Source organism: Toxorhynchites rutilus, chromosome 1 (genome assembly GCF_029784135.1).
Source record: "Toxorhynchites rutilus septentrionalis strain SRP chromosome 1, ASM2978413v1, whole genome shotgun sequence".
Lineage (NCBI taxonomy): Eukaryota > Metazoa > Arthropoda > Insecta > Diptera > Culicidae > Toxorhynchites > Toxorhynchites rutilus.
The window spans coordinates 205,609,929-205,622,388 of NC_073744.1; positions in this window are offsets into that span (position 1 = coordinate 205,609,929).

Below are 12,460 nucleotides of genomic sequence, written 5' to 3' on the forward strand. Positions count from 1 at the left end.
ATACTTCGCAGAACGCGCCAACCAAAACGCGCTATACCGGGCTGTCTGCGCCGCTGACAGAGGATACAGCGCTCTGCACTTGGCGCAAGCGGAGTACCAACTAAATTGCAATCTGCAGACAGTGGAGGAGAAGATTGCAGCTTGGAAGCAGAAGGCAGTGCATGGTGCCCACCCCCATCAACTGGACCGGCCACACGTCGACAAGGCCGCATCTAATCTGTGGCTAACGCGTGGTGAACTCTCTTCAGTAGTAGAAGCCGACATGATAGCCATCCAGGACAGGATAATGCCGACGAGAAACTGCAGGCGGTACGTCTGGCATCAAGACGTTGATGACATTTGCCGGATGTGCCATCAACCAGGTGAAAACATAGAACACATTATGGGAGGCTGTCCCGTTTTGGCCAACGCAGCCTACACCGAGCGCCACAACAACGTGGCCCGTATTGTTCATCGACAACTGGCGCTCCAATGTGCTCTACTGGAAGACAACGTACCAAACTACCGGTACCTGCCTGCACCTGTCCTGGAAAATGACCGTTTCAAGCTGTACTGGGATCGCACTGTTCTGACCGACCTCTCGATCCACCACAACCGCCCAGATATAATGGTTTACGACAAGAGCGACCGCAAAGTCACCATCATCGATGTCGCTATTCCACTGAACCAGAATCTGGAGGAGACCCACGGTCGCAAAATCTGCAAGTACCGACCATTGGCCGTGGAGCTCAAGGAACTGTGGGGGCTAAGGGAGGTCCCAAGAATTGTTCCAGTCGTTCTCTCTGGAACTGGAATTATCCCGAAGACACTTCTGGAAGCGCTAAAGGTGTTGAACATCGAGAAGGAATTGGCCGGCATCCAAAAGTCGGTCATCCTTAGCACCTGCGCGATTGTCCGACAATTCCTCGGTCAGGACTAAAACAGCACGAGCATGCAGATACGTGCATTCCGCAGAGCCTAGTCCCCCTTTGGCATTCAGAAGCCCGGGGGCAGGTGAAAATTCTGGCTAGGTTCGCCTAGTTAAGAAGTGAGATAAGTCTGCCAAAAAAAAAGAAGGTTCTCAAATGGGGATCAACACTAGGGTAGGAGCCTACCTGTTGGTCTCAAATGTTCCTATCTCACGCCTCCACGAAGATCATATGACGACATTTTTAGATCGGGCGTGAACTGGAAACACACACCTGGTCTTGGCTCCGAGAACGGGTGTCGAAAGTGGCTAAGTGAGGGGGTGCGAGCGAGTCAGAGCGCTATATCTCTCCCGGGGAAGGCCTCCCGGGTCATGGAGGCCTTGCCAACCCGCTGTCTCCCGGGCAAAGGAGATACACCCAGAAAATGGAGCTACGTTCACGAAGAATACTCAGAATGCGATCGCCCGAGGAGGGTCCCCGAACTGGAGCTGGTCCTGGAACGGGCGTAAGAGCGAGCGGCCAGCGGCTGGAGGGCGATGTGCAAGAGCGGGCCACCAGCCGGGTTCAACCCGAAGAGCTACCGCCACACGGAAACAGCAGCCATCGACATCACCAACGAAACGCTGCGCCTACGAGGCGTGTTGCGACTGTCAGACGACAGTCGTCCACACTTGTGGGTACTACTAGGCGACGGATCATGTGGACACATGAAATGAATGAATTCGTGATCCGCGCCTATTACATCTGTACTGCTTTGGAGACGGACATGAGCGGTCGCCCTCGAATACTCGCAATGTTCGAGGAAGCGTATCCAGAGTTCGTCGGGAGGCTTGACCAAAACGCGATGAACGCGAGGCGTAGAGCGATTGTACGCAACAATATGCTCTCCCAAACGCAAGTCGACGAGATCAAGCAGCAGGTGCAGAGAGAACTAAGCTCCAGAACAAGCAGAGCAAGCGATGTGTCGAGACGAAGTTCAGTACGGCTGAGCAATTCATTCGCGAGTGGGGCACGCGAATCAGCACCAGTGGAGGCCACAGTACAACAACCCCCTGAGCCGGAAGATCCACAGCCAGATCAACAACTACTACGCGATCTGGTCTTCCATTACGACGAGGCGATCTCACAGTTCCGCGACACGGACCCTTTGTCGCGCCCCAGGATCCCGAAGTTGCAGCATTCCCGCAGGCTGACAAGTGCAGTAAAGCTCATGAACGAGCACGTTCTTCCGCTGCACTTGGTTGATGCTGAGAACATGGAGGAGCTGCAACTGAAAGTTTACTGTGCTGCTGTGGCGACCGCCAAAAGTTTAGGATACCGTATTAGGCCAAGAAGCGGACTGCTCCAACATCTCCGTGAAAGGCGTGAGCCTCCATGGCGAAGGAGATTGGAGCAACGGATCCTAAACAAGCGCGCCGCAATTGGAATACTGATGGCGTACAAAAGAGGCAGCAGATCGGCGAAATTATGTCGCCAAGTTGCTGTGATCGTGCGGCCTACTGAACTTCGCCAGCTGGGAGCTCACCAGCTGACGGAAAAACTCGACACACTGGTACAGCAATTGAGCGTCCTAACTAAACGGCTGAAACGTTACTCTGACTCTGCAAAGCGCCAGGAACAAAATCGGATGTTCAGAGATAACGAAAAAGCGTTCTACGACCACATTAGCGACGAGAAGCCCGACTACCGCGAAGGTTTGCCAGATATTAGCGATATGACGAACTTCTGGGCTGGTATTTGGGAGACCCCAGTAGAACATCGCGACGGGCAAATGTGGTTAAGACGGGAGGAGGAGAGTTGTGGTGAAATTGGAGAGATGCCAGCTATCATCGTCGGAGAGAACGATGTCCGCGAAGCCTCGCGGTACCTGAGGAACTGGGCAGCACCGGGCCCCGATGGTGTCCAGAACTTTTGGCACAAGAAGCTGACCGTCGCACATCCAAAGATAGCTGAGTGCTTCAACAAGGTGCTACGTGACCCACACAACCTTCCTGAATTCGCCACCCGTGGCGTCACCTTCCTCCTCCCGAAAGACAGCAACACATTGAACCCATCAAAGTACAGACCGATAACGTGCCTATCGAGTCTGTACAAAATACTGAGCAGCATAATTACCGCCAAAGTTTCTGCTCACTGCGAACAGCATCACATCATCGCAGAAGAGCAGAAAGGATGCAGGAAAAATACGCATGGCTGCAAAGACCAGGCCATCATCGACGCAGCCATAGTCGGCCAGGCGGTATATAACCAGCGGAACCTAAGTATGGCCTACATCGATTACAGGAAGGCTTATGACTCCATACCTCACTCGTTTCTCGTCCGGGTATTGGAGCTCTACAAAATTGATCCCGTCGTCGTTAGGTTCCTGCAGCATGCGATGAGGCAGTGGAGTACGTCTCTGCACCTCAGTGATGGGGAAAATGTGTTGCAGTCTAGAACGCTGCAGATAAAGAGGGGGATATTCCAAGGCGACTCTTTCAGCCCGCTTTGGTTTTGTCTGGCACTGAACCCCCTCAGTAGGACGCTCAATAGAAACGGTCATGGCTATAAAATAAGGTATGGCGACGGCGCCCACGAAGAAGTGACCCATACCTTTTACATGGACGATCTCAAGGTCTACGCTGATTCACGTCAGCGTCTAGGTGTAGCTATCCGGGTTGTCGAAGACATAAGCAGGGACATCTGTATGGAGTTCGGCCTCGACAAGTGTCGCTGTGTCCACCTGCTGAAAGGACAACTTACCGAATCCGGAGGCTACGAGGTCTATGACGGCGAGTTTATAAGAGACATGGTTCGTGGCGAATCCTATAAATATCTTGGATTCCGACAGCTCACCGGGATTCGCCACTCCGACATCAAGACGGAGCTGCGAGACAAGTTCTTGAGTCGAGTGAACTGTGTCCTGAGGACTTTCCTCAACGCGGGGAACAAGGTACGCGCGATCAACACATTCGCGGTTCCCCTGCTGACCTTCAGTTTTGGTGTAGTCAAATGGAGCAAAACTAACCTAGAGGACCTTGAGAGGAGGATGAGGAAAGCATTCAAAGAGGCCGGAATGCACCATCCTCAATCGGCACTGGAGAGAGTTTCACTACCACGCAAAGAAGGGGGACTTGGAATCGTCGACATTTCTGCACTGTGTGTTGCCCAGGTACGACAACTGCGCGAGTACTTCGCAGAACGCGCCAACCAAAACGCGCTATACCGGGCTGTCTGCGCCGCCGACAGAGGATACAGCGCTCTGCACTTGGCGCAAGCGGAGTACCAACTCAACTGCAATCTGCAGACAGTGGAGGAGAAGATTGCAGCTTGGAAGCAGAAGGCAGTGCATGGTGCCCACCCCCATCAACTGGACCGGCCACACGTCGACAAGGCCGCATCTAATCTGTGGCTAACGCGTGGTGAACTCTCTTCAGTAGTAGAAGCCGACATGATAGCCATCCAGGACAGGATAATGCCGACGAGAAACTGCAGGCGGTACGTCTGGCATCAAGACGTTGATGACATTTGCCGGATGTGCCATCAACCAGGTGAAAACATAGAACACATTATGGGAGGCTGTCCCGTTTTGGCCAACGCAGCCTACACCGAGCGCCACAACAACGTGGCCCGTATTGTTCATCGACAACTGGCGCTCCAATGTGCTCTACTGGAAGACAACGTACCAAACTACCGGTACCTGCCTGCACCTGTCCTGGAAAATGACCGTTTCAAGCTGTACTGGGATCGCACTGTTCTGACCGACCTCTCGATCCACCACAACCGCCCAGATATAATGGTTTACGACAAGAGCGACCGCAAAGTCACCATCATCGATGTCGCTATTCCACTGAACCAGAATCTGGAGGAGACCCACGGTCGCAAAATCTGCAAGTACCGACCATTGGCCGTGGAGCTCAAGGAACTGTGGGGGCTAAGGGAGGTCCCAAGAATTGTTCCAGTCGTTCTCTCTGGAACTGGAATTATCCCGAAGACACTTCTGGAAGCGCTAAAGGTGTTGAACATCGAGAAGGAATTGGCCGGCATCCAAAAGTCGGTCATCCTTAGCACCTGCGCGATTGTCCGACAATTCCTCGGTCAGGACTAAAACAGCACGAGCATGCAGATACGTGCATTCCGCAGAGCCTAGTCCCCCTTTGGCATTCAGAAGCCCGGGGGCAGGTGAAAATTCTGGCTAGGTTCGCCTAGTTAAGAAGTGAGATAAGTCTGCCAAAAAAAAAGAACAATGGTTCTCAAATGGGGATCAACACTAGGGTAGGAGCCTACCTGTTGGTCTCAAATGTTCCTATCTCACGCCTCCACGAAGATCATATGACGACATTTTTAGATCGGGCGTGAACTGGAAACACACACCTGGTCTTGGCTCCGAGAACGGGTGTCGAAAGTGGCTAAGTGAGGGGGTGCGAGCGAGTCAGAGCGCTATATCTCTCCCGGGGAAGGCCTCCCGGGTCATGGAGGCCTTGCCAACCCGCTGTCTCCCGGGCAAAGGAGATACACCCAGAAAATGGAGCTACGTTCACGAAGAATACTCAGAATGCGATCGCCCGAGGAGGGTCCCCGAACTGGAGCTGGTCCTGGAACGGGCGTAAGAGCGAGCGGCCAGCGGCTGGAGGGCGATGTGCAAGAGCGGGCCACCAGCCGGGTTCAACCCGAAGAGCTACCGCCACACGGAAACAGCAGCCATCGACATCACCAACGAAACGCTGCGCCTACGAGGCGTGTTGCGACTGTCAGACGACAGTCGTCCACACTTGTGGGTACTACTAGGCGACGGATCATGTGGACACATGAAATGAATGAATTCGTGATCCGCGCCTATTACATCTGCACTGCTTTGGAGACGGACATGAGCGGTCGCCCTCGAATACTCGCAATATGGAGAAGGAATTGGCCGGCATCCAAAAGTCGGTCATCCTTAGCACCTGCGCGATTGTCCGACAATTCCTCGGTCAGGACTAAAACAGCACGAGCATGCAGATACGTGCATTCCGCAGAGCCTAGTCCCCCTTTGGCATTCAGAAGCCCGGGGGCAGGTGAAAATTCTGGCTAGGTTCGCCTAGTTAAGAAGTGAGATAAGTCTGCAAAAACAAACTCTTTTGAAAAAACAAATTTATTAAAATGGCCGAGCGGGAGCAAATGATTTCTCCGGAACTTCTGGCCCCGGAATTGGATGATCATGCACCAATTCCGCAACAAGAAATAACAATTCAAGGGTTACTCCAACACATAAGGAGCCTAACTCACAATCAGAACGAACTGATTGGGCAATTGAGAACACTTAAAGCAAAAGCGGAGGATCCGTTTATGCAGTTTAGAACTCCGGATCCTATTAAGAATTTACCAACATTCTCCGGAAACAAACGGGAAACAAACGCATGGCTTGAAGACGCCGAAAACACCCTGCATCTTTTTGAAAGATACAGAGATGATCCGGTCTACAGCCAATTGGTCAGAGCGGTAAAGAATAAAATCGTGGGAGAGGCCAAAGAAATTTTGATTGCTGCCGGCAACCCGAACAGTTGGGCAGAAATCAAAGAAATTATTCTAAATTCATACGGCGATAGGAGAGATTTGACATCTCATATCCAATCGTTGTTTTATATAAACCAAGGAAAAAAATCCATCACTGAATACTACAACCGAATCAAAACCATAGACACTGCTATTAAATCCACAGCAGCGACAATGGATGATTATAACAACTCTACAAGAGCAATAAATAATCTAGTGAGCCTTATGACTCTCACTAGATTCATAGATGGGCTCACAGAGGAATTGTCTATGCACGTGCGAAGCTACAGACCTAAAAGTCTGGAGGAAGCGTATGCAATCACCATACAATATGCCAACGCTGCATATAGGCAGAAGTTAAACCAAAAACCATCTGACACAAATAAAAATATCAGATCCAACAATAGTAACGGTTCACATAATTCGAAACCGTCTCCCAACCCCAATAGTAATGGCAATCACTTTAACGCGAAGCCATCCACCTCAAATTCTAACAATAACTTGCATAATCAAAAACCATACGGGTCTGCGAAATTCAAAGCTAGAGCTCCACCGCCAGATGACGATGTCTCGATGAGGACAGCGAAATCGCGGGCAGAGGTTAACAGCCACGAAACAGCAGAACACAGCAAAAATCATCAAACAGAACCTGACACTTCGGAACAGCTGGACGAATCCGTCCTCGATTCGGAAGATGACGATTATTTCGTCAACGATGAACTAAATTTTCACGTGGCCGAGGCGCTACAAAAAGAAAAATAATGAACGATAATAACTTTATTCCATACATCACCATTGCAACATCCAAAGGCGAGATGAAATTTTTGATCGACAAAGGAGCGAACAAAAATTACATATCACCCGAGCATGTAAACATAGAAAACTGCAAAACAGAACCGATTTCAAAAGTAACCAACATTAAGGGAACCTTTACAATCGATAAATCCGCTTCCTTCGACCCATTTCTTATAAATAAAAAACTGAAATTTTTCATTTTCAAATTTCATAAATTTTTCGATGGACTCATCGGATACGAGTCATTGAGAAATTTAAATGCTAAAATCGACGTCAGTAAAAATACATTGAGGATCGGGAGAAAAACTTTCGCAATGAAAAAGAGATTTCCCGAGAAACATAAAATCAATTTAAATGAACAAGAATATCAGTTCATAAAATTGAAAACCAAGAAAAATGGAGATTTTCTTATAGAGGAAGAAAAGCCTCACGGAAAATTTTCTATCTTGCCAGGCCTCTACAGAAGTGCTAATAACACAGCCTTTGTAGCAGTGCAAAATTATACAAAAAAATCGATGGAAATCAATTCGAACGAGATCAAGCTTTGCAATGACTTGGATACAGAGGTTGACCCATTCGAGCTGACAGAGCTACCGAAAAAGGTTGACTCTGAAAATTACACCATAAGAGACGATCATATGAATGAGGAGGAGAAATATACCCTCAGGAAATTGATCAGGAAATACAACGACGTTTTATATGTGGAAAGTGATAAGTTATCATTCACCCATAAAATTAAACATAAAATACGCACCGTGGACAGTATTCCGATACACTCCAAATCGTATAAGTACCCCTACGTGTACGAAAGCGAGGTGCAGGAGCAAGTTAAAAAGATGCTGAAAGACGGAATCATAAAAGAGTCAATCTCGCCTTACACGTCACCTGTGTGGGTGGTTCCTAAAAAGTCCGATGCATCTGGACGAAAAAAATTCCGTTTAGTGATCGATTACCGAAAACTAAACGAGAAAACAATTAATGACAAATACCCTATACCAGAAATTACGGATATTCTGGATAAATTAGGAAAGGCGAAATATTTTTCAACAATCGATTTAGTTTCTGGCTTCCACCAAATTCAATTAGCGGAGGAAGATACAGAAAAAACTGCTTTTTCCGTAAACGGTGGCAAATATGAGTTTACTCGTATGCCATTTGGCTTGAAGAATGCCCCAGCGACTTTTCAAAGAGTCATGGATTGCATTCTGAGAGATTTAGTAGGAGTATGTTGTTTCGTCTATATGGACGATATCATCATCTTCTCCAGCTCGCTTCAAGAGCACTTGAAAAATTTGTCGCAAGTCTTCGCAAAATTGAAAGAAGCAAGACTAAAAATTCAGCTGGACAAATGCGAGTTCTTTAGGAAAGAAACGCAATTTTTAGGTCATACAGTCTCTGAAGAGGGAGTACGACCAAACAGCGACAAAATTGATGCAATAAGGCAATGGCCAATACCTAAAAGCGAAAAAGAAGTGAGACAATTCCTAGGAATGCTTGGCTACTACAGGCGATTTATTAAGGATTTCGCAAAAATTGTAAAGCCGTTAACAGCACTTCTCCGAAAGGATATTGAATTCGAAATTACACCAGAAGTAGTAACATGCTTCGAAAAGTGTAAGCAACTTCTGACGATCGACCCGGTATTAATTTACCCTGATTTTAGCAAAGAATTTTCACTAACAACGGATGCGAGTGACCACGCTATTGGTGCAGTGTTGTCACAAGGGCCAGCAGGTAACGACCGACCCATCGCATACGCCTCACGTACTTTGAATAAAACGGAAGAACGATATTCCACTACCGAAAAGGAGTTTCTCGCGATAGTATGGGCAGTGAAACATTTCAGACCATACCTCTATGGTAGAAAGTTTAAAATGTTCACCGACCACCAACCACTAACATTTTCTTTCACGAACGCTAACCACAGAATAATTAGAGGAAAGCTGGCTTTAGAGGAATTCGATTACGAACTAATCTACAAACCGGGAAAACAAAACGTTGTCGCCGACGCGCTGTCGCGCGTAAACATAGAAAAACACCTGAACGCACACTCGCAATCATCGCTTTCCCTAAATGTTGAACCTTCTGAGCGAGGAAACGAACCTTCAGACGACGAAAGTGACGGAACGACAGTACACTCAGCGGATACGAGTGATGACTACTTTATTCGGTATACTGAGAGACCTATCAACGTTTTTCGGACACAAGTCATATTCAAAATAGGAAATGTAGAACTTGCAGCCTACGAACAAATTTTTCCAAAATATCACAGACACACAATAGTAAAAAGAACATACACCGAAGAAGACATAGTTGAAACGTTGAAACGGACCCTGAATCCGAAGGGTTTGAGTTGTATAAAAGTACCTATCTCATTAGCACAACTAGTGCAGGAGACGTATAAAAAACATTTTTCCTCAAATATTATTTACAAAGTATTTATTTCAGAGACCATGTTGGAGGACATCAGAATGGAAGTCGAGCAAGACGAGATCATAAGAAGAATTCACCAATACGGACACAGAGGAATCAAAGAAAACCGGAACCAGATTCTACAAACACACTTTTTCCCGCAACTCGATCGAAAGGTCAAAATTTATGTCGATTCCTGTGATATTTGCAAAAAAGCCAAATATGACAGAAATCCACCCAAACTAATTAGAAAAAGCACATTTGGACAGAAACCTTTCGACAGAGTCCACATTGACATTTTCTTCCTAAAAGGTCAAAAGTGGCTCACCATAGTTGATTCATTTTCAAAATTTGCAAACGCGATTCCATTAAGCACAAGAACAATAGTTGACATCAAAACCGCAATAACCGAACACATTCGAAATTTTGGAAGACCTCAAACTATAGTGAGTGACCAAGAGCCATCTTTCAGGTCCATAGACTTTATGGGATTCCTAAATGATCTCAATATAGAGATACACCTCGCAAGTGGATCCAATTCAAATGGTATCGTGGAACGTTTCCACTCCACTTTAATTGAAACCTTCCGCACAAACAAAGCAAAATTTAAAGATTTAACATTAAACGAGCAAGTAAATATCGCCATCGACATTTACAATAATAGTTTCCACTCAGTAATAAAAACCCAACCGCGAAATTTGATTTTTAATAACTCTGGATCTACGAATATGGAAGAAATATCTGAAAAATCTAAAAACCTGCAATCTGCAGTTAAAATCGAACTAAATAGACGAAAAGATAAATACGAACAACAAAATATGAATAACGAAAAACCTGAAGATCTTCAACCAGGCGAAATTAAATACATAAAAAACTCTCAACGTTTAACAAAGGACAAAGATCCGTTTAAAATAACAACGATTAAACACAACAACGAACTAACATTTGAAGACGTCAATAATATTAAAATCCACAAAAATAGAATAAAGAAATAACCGATAAATCAATTATTTAACTCTCGTTGCAGATTTTCATGCATCGTCATAATAAATTGCACAAAACTTAAAGATCTATCTCACAACAATGGTATAATTGCCATAAAATTAAAACAAGTCAGGATTAGGATAGGATTCGAGAGAATTATCCAAAAGATTAATATCCACTCTATCGAACATAATATCAATTACATTGAAAAAATCGCAGGAAATATTAAAGTTATAGACCACTTAAGAAGTACTTTAGATTTCAAAATACAAAACTCAAAAGGTAAATTGATGAGCTTGTATTCCCACAGAAGTAAAAGAGCATTAGTAAACGCATTAGGAACAGCAATAAAATTAATAGCAGGAAACCCTGATAATGACGATTTAGAAATTATAAACCATAGTTTGGGAACTTTAGAGAAACAGGAAAATTTACTATCGAAATCTATATCAAGACAAATAATCATTAACGAAAAAATACAAAACAAAATTAATAACATAACAGACGTACTCAAAAAGATCAATAAACAGATTGTGGAACAGAGGAACAATTCTCTGGTAACCAGAGCAGATTTGGAATATATCAACATGATTGTAAACCTTGACTCTATAATTCAGATTCTCGGAAATATTGAAGAACAAATCGAGTTTGCTAAACTCAACATTTTAAACAGAAATTTATTTTCATTTGAAGAGAAGAAGTACATTTTCAACAGACTCAATGCTCAAAAGCTAAAGCTAGACTATTTAGATCAAATATTCCAGTACAGCTCAGGAAGCGTTATTGTAAGCCAAGGTGAAATTATAATACTGGTGAAAATACCCATCCTCGGGGACAACGAGTTCGACCTGATCAACATTCAGACGCTCAACATAAACAGTACACGAATCAGCACAGACGTAAAACTGGTGGCAAAGCATGGAGACATCATTTACAGACAAAGCGAACTTTGCGACATTTGCGAAGCTACAACCCTTCTCGAAGATGATTGCATCTATAACCTTCTGAATCACCAAACACCAAAATGTATCATAAAACCCGTCAGACAACCCATCCGTGTCGAAGAAATTAAGAAAGGAGTCATACTTGTTGACACAAACAAAAATGTATTGATCTCTGATTCATGCAACAATTCCAGACTGATCAACACCCCGACAATCATCGAAACAAACAACTGTACAATCAAAGTGATGAACATCACCTTCAATAACCAAGTAACTTTTGGAAATAGTGAAGAATACCTTCTCCCAATATACGGAAATAAGTTGATACAATTAAACTATACAGAGGAGAATAATGAAATCAACCACCTCAAATTGGAAAACCTTAACAGTCTGCAGGACATAAAGTTAGACCTGCATCGTTCAAAAAGGACAACAACCATCGGAGGAGGAGTCCTCCTCATGCTAATCATTATCTGTTCTTTTACCATTTATATCATCGACAGAAGATTCAAAGCGAAGGAAAGAGCAACTCTGGAAATTCGAAGCCATGTTGGAACCACCACGGAACTTAAACAAACCATTGGAAAAGGAGAATTTGGACCATTACCGAGTCTCGTCCTTTTCGAAAGATCGTCCGAGGACGGACGAGAATCTAAGGGGGGAGGCGTTACACCACAACCGACCGACCAAGGCGTCCCAGAAGTCAAGACGTCAGCAAAAGCCCAGCCGAGACCCATAGCAACAGACAGAGGCGTCAAAGTTACACCGCGCGTGTAAACCAACATTTGCCGACGCCGCGGAAATCAATCGAACGACGCGAACAAAGGTTCGATCAGGTTCGAACCACCGACGGAAATAATGAGATCAGCAGATGTAGTCTATTTAAGCCTTGTAATACGATTATAG